We start from the raw sequence: 9,844 nt of genomic DNA, 5'->3' as shown, positions 1-9,844 counted from the left end.
ATATTTTCTTCTTCTAAGTTTCATACATTTAGTTGATGATACATTTTGAGTCAATTTTTATATATTGTATGAGGTAAGGACTGGAGTTCACTTGTGTTACTCAGTGGTTTCAACATTTCTTGAAAATGATACCCTAATCTTTTTTAGACAGGGTTTTGCTCTGTTGTTCAGGCTGGAGTGCAGTGGTGCCATCATGGCTCACTGTATTCTTAACCTCCTGGACTCAAGCAGTCTTCCTGCCTCAGCCTCCAAAGTTGTTGGGACCACAGGAGCCACCGCGCCAGGCTAATTTAAATTTCTTCTGTGGAGACAGGGTTTCCCTATGTTGCCCAGTCTGGTCTTGAACTCCTAGGCTCAAGTGGTCCCCCTACTTTGGCCTCCCAAAGTGCTGGGATTACAGGTATGAACCACCCTGGCCTGACAACTCTAATCTTAAAATAATCTTTTGTATATTATTTTATATGTGCTATCTGTAATATAAGTTATAAATATTTTTCTCAGTTTGTCATTTTTTTACTTTGTTGGTTTTGATCATGTAAAAAAATTTCATGTGGTTAAATGTATGGATATTTTCTCTTTTGCTTCTTGATTTTGAGTAATAGTAAAATTTCCCTAACTTTCAGTTTCTAGAATAATTTATTCATGTTTTCATCTAGTACTTGTTTGGTTTTGTTTCTTTACAATTACCTCTCTGTTCCATTTGCAGTTTATTCTGCTACATGGTGTGGAGAATGGATCTAATTTTATCTTCCAAATGGCTAGCTGGTTATTCCAATACCCACATTATGACATTTATCCTTAACCCATCATTTGATTATATCAAATTTCCATAGGGGAGCAGTCTCCACAGTTGATGTTCTGACTTTTGGAAATGCTCAGAGCTTAGCCCATGGGCAGAGAAAACTCTGCACATAGAAGCTGCCACATGGGATATCTGGGAGCCAGGGTGCTCCCCACCCCTCCCCACACACAACAGGGGCCAATGGTGACTGTGATTCTTGCCCCTCAAGCCTCAGGCGGGTGGTCCAGCTGAAATTTACCCAGTAAAGGCCCTATATTCCCCCCAGGCCCTGGAGCTTTGTTTGGAGGGTTCTGTTGGACTCAACAACGACACACAAAGCAGCACAGCTCAGAGCACATGCTGGCCAGCCAGCAGAGAGCTGGTGAATGAATATGCCGAGGCAATGGAAGACATACCACTGGGTGGGACGGTCATCACCCAGACATCTGCTGACAGTGCCGACTATATGGTTACCTGCAGACTCAGATGACCCACCCGCAATTTTGAGACTGATGATGTTACACAAACACATACACCCCAAGGGGGGTGTGAAAAGAAATTTATTTTATACATAATTGAGGGCAGCAGCGAGGCTTCCCAGGCGGGTCCAAAATGGCTTGAGACAGCAAGGAAAGGAGGCTGGACTGGGTTTTTATTGTGGTTGGGGTGGGACTGATGGGAGAGTCCCCACATGCAGGCAGGGGCTTGTGTGGTTCGAATCTTCTGGTGTCACCAAAGAAGGGAGCACCCAGGCTTTCTTACCGGTTTCCCCAGGTGTGAGCACAAAGGAAAGAGGGAGGGTGAGACTTGAACACTGACAGTAATCAAATATCAAAAAATGGCCCCAGATTGCTCATTACGCCATGTGAGAAGTATGTTTTGCAGTGAGCAGGTCTATGCATATCTACCGCCAAAGGCAGAGGGAGATGAGAGGTCAAAGAGGCTGATAAGTCATTTCCCAGAAGAAAACATTCAACAGGGACTTACAAACAAAAGTCATGTCTTAGGCAGCTTTGAGATGATGGATCCCTGCACCTGCCCTCCAAAAAGTAGCAAGCTTTTTTGGTAAAACATGTGCAGCTGGTTATGTCTCAGACTTTCCTGCAAAACTTGTGACCAATGGGGAGGTTAGATAAGCATCCTTATGAGGGGTTATCTATGCCACAGGCATTGTGTAAAGACCTTGCCACAGGACCCTTTCGTATGCCAGAGTCAACCACTGCTCATCACAGTGGCTTTGCCTCAAAAGGGCATCATTCTTGCCAGGCAACAGGCTATTTTCCTACACTCCACTCTGTGAAACCCACCCTTATTATCTCAAGTGCCCTCCTCTTCTGGAGGAGCCCCTGGGCCCAGAGGGAGAGTGCTTGATATATAGCTTTAGCAGCAGAGCATTGCTGACGGAAAACAGACTGGGCGCAGCAGGATTCCAAATGAGGGAGATTTGCCAGCTTTGTTGAACCATCTCTAGTCTTTGCAATAGGGATATGGTCGGGCTCTGTCCCCACCCAAATCTCATTTTGAATGGCTGTGTCCCCACCCAAATCTCATGGGAATTGTAGCTCCCACAATTCCCACATCATGGGAGCAGCCTGGTGTAGGGGTTGAATTATGGGGGTGCGTCTTTCCTGTGCTGGTCTTGTGATAGTGAATGAGTCTGGTGAGATCTGATGGTTTTAAAAATGGGAGTTTGCCTGCTCAAGCTCTTTTTGCCTGCCGCCATCCATGTAAGATGTGACTTGCTCCTCCTTGCCTTCCTCCATGATTGTGAGACCTCCCCAGCCATGTGGAACTGTATGTCCATTCAACCTCTTTCTTTTATAAATTGCCCAGTCTTGGATATGTCTTTATTAGCAGCGTGAGAACAGACTAATACAAATACCATTTTTGTTTTCTCAGAAGAAGTAAAATGAGAGATATGTAACAATAATTCGAATAGTAGAAATATAATGTGCAGAAGGATTACAATCAAAAAGAGAATCTGGGCTGTGTGTGTTGGCTCACACTTGTACTGCTAGCATTTTGAGAGGCCAAGGCAGGAGGAATGCTTGAGGAGTTTGAGACCAGCTTTGGCAACATAATAAGGCTCTGTACACACACACACACACACACAAATTAGCTGGGCATGGTGGCACACACCTGTGGTCCCACCTACTGCGGGGGCTGAGATGGGAGGATCACTTGAGTCTGGGAGGTTAAGGCTGTAGCGAGCTGTGATTGTGCCATTGCACCCCAGCCTGAACAACAGAGTAACATCCTGTTTCTTTTTAAAAAAAGAGAGACAGAGACAGAATTTGTATGCCAAAATGGAAAAAAAAGAACTTATTCCATTAATGAGCCAACTAAAAACATCATGAAGAAACTTAAAACAGGCATGTGCCACCACACCCGGCTAATTTTTATATTTTTAGTAGAGATGGGGTTTCACCATGTTGGCCAGGCTGGTCTCAAACTCCTGACCTCAGGTGATTCGCCCACCTTGGCCTCCCAAAGTGCTAGGATTACAGGCATGAGCCACCATACCCGGCCTAGACACCATTTCTTATTTGACAATGGTTCCTATATAATTGTAATGTACCAAATTAGCCTAATATGTCTCTCTTGGCCTTTCAGGAGCCCTAATTTTTTTTTTTCTTTTTTTTTTTTTGGGAGATGGAGTCTCGCTCTGTCACCCAGGCTGGAGTGCAGTGGCACGATCTTGGCTCACTGCAACCTCCACCTCCCGGGTTCAAGCAATTCTCCTACCTCAGCCTCCTGAGTAGCTGGGACTACAGGTGCACACTGCCATGCCTGGCATGCATATATATATATATATATTCTAATTTTTTGTATTTTAGTAGAGATGGTGTTTCACCATGTTGCCTAGGCTGGACTTGAACTCATGAGCTCAGACAATCCGCCCGCCTTGGCCTCCCAAAGTTCTAGGATTACAGGCGTGAGCCATTGCACCTGGCCTCATTGTTTTTTCAAAATTAATTAATTTTTTTTTGTAGAGACAGGGTCTTGCTATATTACTCAGGTTGGTCTTGAACTCTGTGAGTGATCCTCCCACCTTGGCCTCCCAAAGTGCTGGGACTGCAGGCATGAGCCACTGTGCCTGGACACAATGTGGCAAGTTGTGTTTTTGTTTTTGTTTTTTTTGAGACATGTCTTGCTCTGTCACCTAGGCCACAGTGCAGTGGTGCGATCTCAGCTCACTGCAACCTCTGTCTCCCAGGCTCAGGTGTGAGCCACCACGCTCGGCTGATTTTTTTGTTTGTTTTGTTTTGTTTGTTTTGTAAACTCGAGGTATTATTATTTCTTGATTGGAGAAAGAGGAGACAGCATTTGGTGACGAAGTCATACAGGTGGATGTCAGGGAGGGTGATCGATTGAAGGATGGGAACTGGAACGGAGAACCCAGCAGGTACTTCTAGGAAGACTCAGCAGTCAGTGGTGAAGGTGGTTGAGAGCTCCTGGATGCACCAGGAGCTGCAGGCCTTGCACAAGATGTGTCCATCCAGCGGGTAGCAGCCCTGACACTCGCCCTCAGAGGACAGCAGTGGCCCACACTCCTCGCACTTGTAACAGCCAATGTGAAAACTTCGATCCGGAGCAACAATTCTCAGTCTCCTCCTGATCTGGCTCAGGCATTATGGCCCCACCGCACACTCAGCATCTTGGGGCAAACTTCCTGTGAAAGTCCTCAATGCAGTGGATCTGGCTGGTAGCATCCACCGTGAAGGGGGTGCCGTCAAGGCCGCGGTGACACACCAGGTAGGTGAAGCAGCTGGGGTGGTAGTCCTTCCCCATAGCCCGCAGGATCCGGTCCAAGGTGGGCTGGGAGCACGTGGCACATTTCTCCAGGGTGGCCACGTAGCAGCCCTCGCAACAGGCCCTCTCTCCACGGTGTAGAAATGCTGGCCCCGAAGCTGGGCCCAGCATGTAGAACACACAAAACAGCCCACATGAAAGACGCGATCGAGGGCTACAACCCCAGCCCCATCCCCGACCACATCTCCGCAGCCACCACACTGGCCAAAGTACTCCCCGCTGGGCGGGTGGTTCATGTCGTGCACCTGCTTCTTCGACAGCCTGACAAGCTCATCCTCCGGAGGTGGCTCAGGGGCACCTGGGGCCCTTGCTCGCGTCCTCTTCCTTCTCCTGCGGGGCCAGAGACCCCCGCAGCTTCCTCTTTGGCCCCTGGCCCTGGCTCTCTCTGGCTCCTATAGCCAGGCCCCCAGACTTCACCTCGGCCTGGGACAGGAAAGTGGGAGCCCAGAAAGGGCCCAGAGGCCTGAAAGGTTCCCCGCCTGGGTGGGCCGCAGCCCCTCACTGACTCTGCCACCTTCGCTTGCACGGGGAAGGCCGGCCGGGGTGCTGGCAGCAGCATAAGAGGCTGCAGTGGGGCCCCCATAGGGAGACACGGGGAGCGCGAGGCTGGGTTCGGCTTCAGGGAGCCCGTGTGGGAGGCAGGAGGTGGCGGGGGCTCCTCCGCCTGTTAGTTTGGTCGCAGGGGCGCATGACCCCGACCCGCTTTCAGCTCGGCCAGCGTGCTGCTCAGCAAGTCTATCTCGGCGTCCAGGCTTCCGGGGAGAAGGTCCCCCCGTCTGCAGGGAGCCCCTGAGTGCACTGGAATACTCCATGGGACCCCACCCAGGCCGGCCCTGATCCTCCGGTCCCCCTGGGGCCTGGTAACACTGCTCAGATGGGAGAGGACAAAAAATGACCCTGGAGTGGGGCTGGAATGCTGCTCCGTGGCCCGGTGGTGGCCCCGGGGTGCCTCAGGGGATCGCTGTCCCCTGAGGGGCCCTGGTGGGCTCTGGCTGCTTCAGGGGCAGTCAGGTGAGCCCTGACACGGTCTGGAACAGGCAACTCCAGACAGCGGTCTTGAAGCCCCCGGCCTCTGGCCTTCAACCCCTCTTCGTCCTGTACCTCGTTTGGGACTCCAGAAAAAACTTTTTCTGCCACGCCCAGCTAATTTTTGTATATTTTGCAGAGATGGGGTTTCATCATGTTGTCCAGGCTGGTCTTGAACTCCTGGACTCAAGTGTTCTGCCCACTTGGCCTCTCAAAGTGTTGGGATTACAGGCATGAGCCACCGTGCCCAGCCACCAGGGGCCCTCATTGTTATGTCCAAGTTAGTTCAGGTCAAAAAAACTTAATTTTAGAATTTGAAATGTGATTTTGGGAAGTGTGTCAAATATCAAAGGTTTAAAACACCTGATATTAAAATAAGAAAGGTTTAAAACACTTGATCAACATAGAATGACAGTTCACTGTAAGATAATAGTCATTCACTTAGCTGAAGTGGTAATTCAAAGATTTCAGAAAGCAAAAACCTCTACACTTTGATAGACAGAAGAGAAACTAAATAAATCAAAATAATAAAAAATGATAGAGAGGAGACTCAGTTTTTGGAACAATTAAAAGACTTAAGAAAGACAGCATGAGACAGAATCTGTCTCTCCTCTCCCTGTTTTTTCTGGAGTTTACTCAAAAGGTGAATAAAAATGTTTTTCTTATTATCATACAAGAAATTATTGTTCAAAACAGAAAACCAAATTTTATTTTTGTATTAATCCATTATCAATACTAAAGCTAATTTTAATACAACCTTATAAACTAATCCATCCAGTCTCAGCTTTTGACTACACAAGATTTCCATAGTCCATTTATGACTTCTTACACATTTTTTCTACTTTTTTCCCTTTCCCAACTTTTAGATCCATTTAGACTTATATGATTTTTCTTTCATTTTGAAACAACTTGTAAATAACCTCTAAACTAGAGAAAATTATTTTTTCTTTAGCAAAAACCACTGAGTGTGGTGGCTTATGCCTGTAATCCCAGTACTTTGGGAGGCCGAGGCAGGAGGACTGCTTGAGCCCAGGAGTTCAAGATGACACTGGGCAAGATGGTGAGACCTTGTCTCTATAAAAATAAAAAACTTAAAAATAAAGGTAGTTGGGTGCGGTGGCACACCCCGATAGTCCTAGCTGCATGGGAGGCTAAGGTAGGAGGATAACTTGAGCCCAGGAGTTGGAGGCTGCAGTGAGCTATGATCACACCATTGTACTCCAGCCTGGGTGACGGAGCCAGACTTTGTCTCCAGAAAACAAAACAAAAGGAAAAAAAAAAACCGGTCAGGCGCGGTGGCTCATGCCTATAATCCCAGCACTTTGGGAGGCTGAGGCGGGCAGATCATGAGGTTAGGAGATTGAGACCATCCTGGCTAACACGATGAAACCCTGTCTCTACTTAAAAAAAAATACAATACAAAAAAAAAAAAAAATTAGCCGGGTGTGGTAGCGGGCACCTGTAGTCCCAGCTACTCGGGAGGCTGAGGCAGGAGAATGGAGTGAACCCAGGAGGTGGAGCTTGCAGTGAGCCAAGATGGCGCCACTGCACTCCAGCCTGGGCGACAGAGCGAGACTCCATCTCAAACTAAAAAAAAAAAAAAAGGAAAAGAAAAAAACAAACCACATCCTGATGTTTTATTATTATTATTATTATTATTATTACTGTTTTTGAGACAGAGTCTCGCTCTGTCACCCAGGCTGGAGTGTAGTGGCGTGACCTCTGCTCACTGCAACCTCTGCCACCTGGGTTCAAGCAATTCTCCTGCCTCAGCCTCCCGAGTAGCTGGGACTACAGGCGTGTGCCACCACGCCCACATAGTTTTTGTATTTTTAGTAGAGACACGGTTTTGCCCTGTTAGCCAGGCTGGTCTCAAACTCCTGACCTCAAGTATCTACCTGCCTCGGCCTCCCAAAGTGCTGGGATTACAGGCCTGAGCCATTGCACCTGACCTCATATCTCTTTTTATAAACTTCTTCACCGAAAACATATCCTTCTTTGTATACTCTGTATATACAATTGTTTCTTTTATATCTAGTAGTTTTAATTACATATATTAACTACAGTTTTAGTAGCCCTAATTTCCAGTGAAACACTTTTTGAACTGTTCTATATCAGTATTTGTAAATAAAAACTATTTCATAATTTTTTAGGAAGACATTTACTCAATTTTTACATGTCTAAATATACTTAGCTTTTCTGTACCTTATAAAAATAAGATGCTAGGCTGGGCGTGGTGGCTTATGCCTGTAATCCCAGCACTTTGGGAGGCTGAGGAGGGCGGATCATGAAGTCAGGAGTTCAAGACCAGCCTGACCAAAATGGTGAAATTCTGTCTCTACTAAAAATACAAAAATTAGCCGGGCATGGTGGCCTGTAATCCCAGCTACTCAGGAAGCTGAGGTGGGAGAATCGCTTGAACCCAGGAGGTGGAGGTTGCAGTGAGCTGAGAGTGAGCCATTGCACTCCAGCCTGGGTGACAGAGTGAGACTGTCTCAAAAAAATAAATAAATAGGCCGGGCACGGTGGCTCACACCTGTAATCCCAGCGCTTTGGGAGGCCGAGGCGGGTGGATCATGAGGTCAGGAGATCGAGACTATCCTGGCCAACACAGTGAAACCCCATCTCTACTAAAAATACAAAAAAACCAGCCAGGCATGGTGGCAGGCACCTGTAGTCCCACCTGCTCGGGAGGCTGAGGCAGGAGAATGGCGTGAACCTGGGAGGCGGAGCTTGCAGTGAGCTGAGATTGCACCACTGCACTCTAGACTGGGCAACAGAGTGAGACTCTGTCTCAAAATAAATAAATAAATAAATAAAATAAAAAATAAAAATTAAAAATTAAAAATAAGATGTGAAAGTATATAAACTTAAACTTATTTTTAATAATGTTTCAGTATTTTAACTGACCTAGAAATGTATCAGATATTTTATCTATTACTTAATGTAACAAAACATGACTTTTTTTTGAGACAGGGTCTCACTCTTTCACCCAGGCTAGAGTGCAGTGGCGCAATCTCAGCTCACTGCAAACTCTGCCTCCCAGGTTTGAGGGATTCTTGTGCCTTAGCCTCCCCAGTAGCTGGAACTACAGGCACATGCCACCACACTCAGCTAATTTTTGTATTTTTTTTTTTTGGTAGAGATGGGGTTTCACCATATTGGCCAGGCTGGTCTCAAACTCCTGACCTCAAGTGATCTGCCTGCCTTGGCCTCCCTAAGTGCTGGGCAAAATGTGACTTTAAGATTTAAAATTACTGAAAATAATTTTGAAACTATGACACAAGTACCGTCCTAACGTCTTCCCCAGACATTCTGGGGAAGTACCCACATGGCACCCAGGGATGCGTATGAAGAGCATGGCCCATCTGGGTCCTGAATTTACATGTAGAGAGCTCATTACAGAGGACAGATGTGAAGATATGTCTGCATTTCCCAGCATAGTCAGGAGGCACAGCTGGGGCAGAGAGAACTCCACACGTCACCAGGCCTCACCATGGCCATTTGTGTAGAGCCCATAATTGAATGGGTCTAAGACCTAAGCTCACAGACAAGTTAAACAAGTATCAAAAATATCACAGAATCAACAGTTTTATGACCTTAAAACATGTAGCAGAGATATCCTAAACCTGTCTGACTAGCAGACCAAAGAGAATGTGTCTAAATTAATACTGACAATCCTGAAGACATTCCTATCTCACCAACAATTTAAAATCTAGTTTTATTTACCAAAGATTACTAAAGTCACATGAACTTGAAAAATATTTGGGCTTATTAACTTATGAGCACTTATTTATAAATCAGTTTGGTACCATGTAGATACCACACACACACACAAATAAAATACAAAGATTTTATAGCTTTGATTTTAAAATTTTAGCAACGAGATAGGTAAAACTCACTAGCTTAAAACAACAGTTGGATTCAAACTTTGCAAATGAAACAAGTTAATCTGTCCTACATGACCAAAGACCTTACTGAGTTTTAGAGGAAAAAAGGATAACAAATTTACATCTCAAAGCACAGAGCAATAATTTAAGATTTTTTTTTTTTTTTTTTTTTTTTTAAAAGAGTCTTGCTCTGTCGCCCAGGCTGGAGTGCAGTGGTGCGATCTCGGCTCACTGCAAGCTCCCATTAGTATGTTAAAGCAGCCAGATCCCTGAAACATAAATGATAAAAGTGGATTTCATATCTGACTTTTTTTTTTTTTAAGATTTATTTTTT

General features: G+C 45.9%; 1 pseudogene across 1 annotated transcript in view; it reads right to left on the bottom strand.

Annotated features, from left to right (window-relative positions):
• Window positions 1-4,203: 4,203 nt before the first annotated feature.
• The window catches only part of LOC105509089, an 11,035-nt pseudogene continuing 5,394 nt past the window's right edge, over window positions 4,204-9,844 (bottom strand). The window contains exon 2 of the transcript XR_001001386.1: window positions 4,204-5,622. The product of XR_001001386.1 is annotated as a thyroid receptor-interacting protein 6 pseudogene (transcript). The remainder of the gene's footprint in view (window positions 5,623-9,844) is intronic.

The sequence above is a fragment of the Colobus angolensis genome, unplaced genomic scaffold (genome assembly GCF_000951035.1).
Source record: "Colobus angolensis palliatus isolate OR3802 unplaced genomic scaffold, Cang.pa_1.0 Scaffold17, whole genome shotgun sequence".
Lineage (NCBI taxonomy): Eukaryota > Metazoa > Chordata > Mammalia > Primates > Cercopithecidae > Colobus > Colobus angolensis.
Note: the sequence above shows the minus strand (reverse complement) of the source record. Positions and strands in the feature narration are given on the sequence as shown.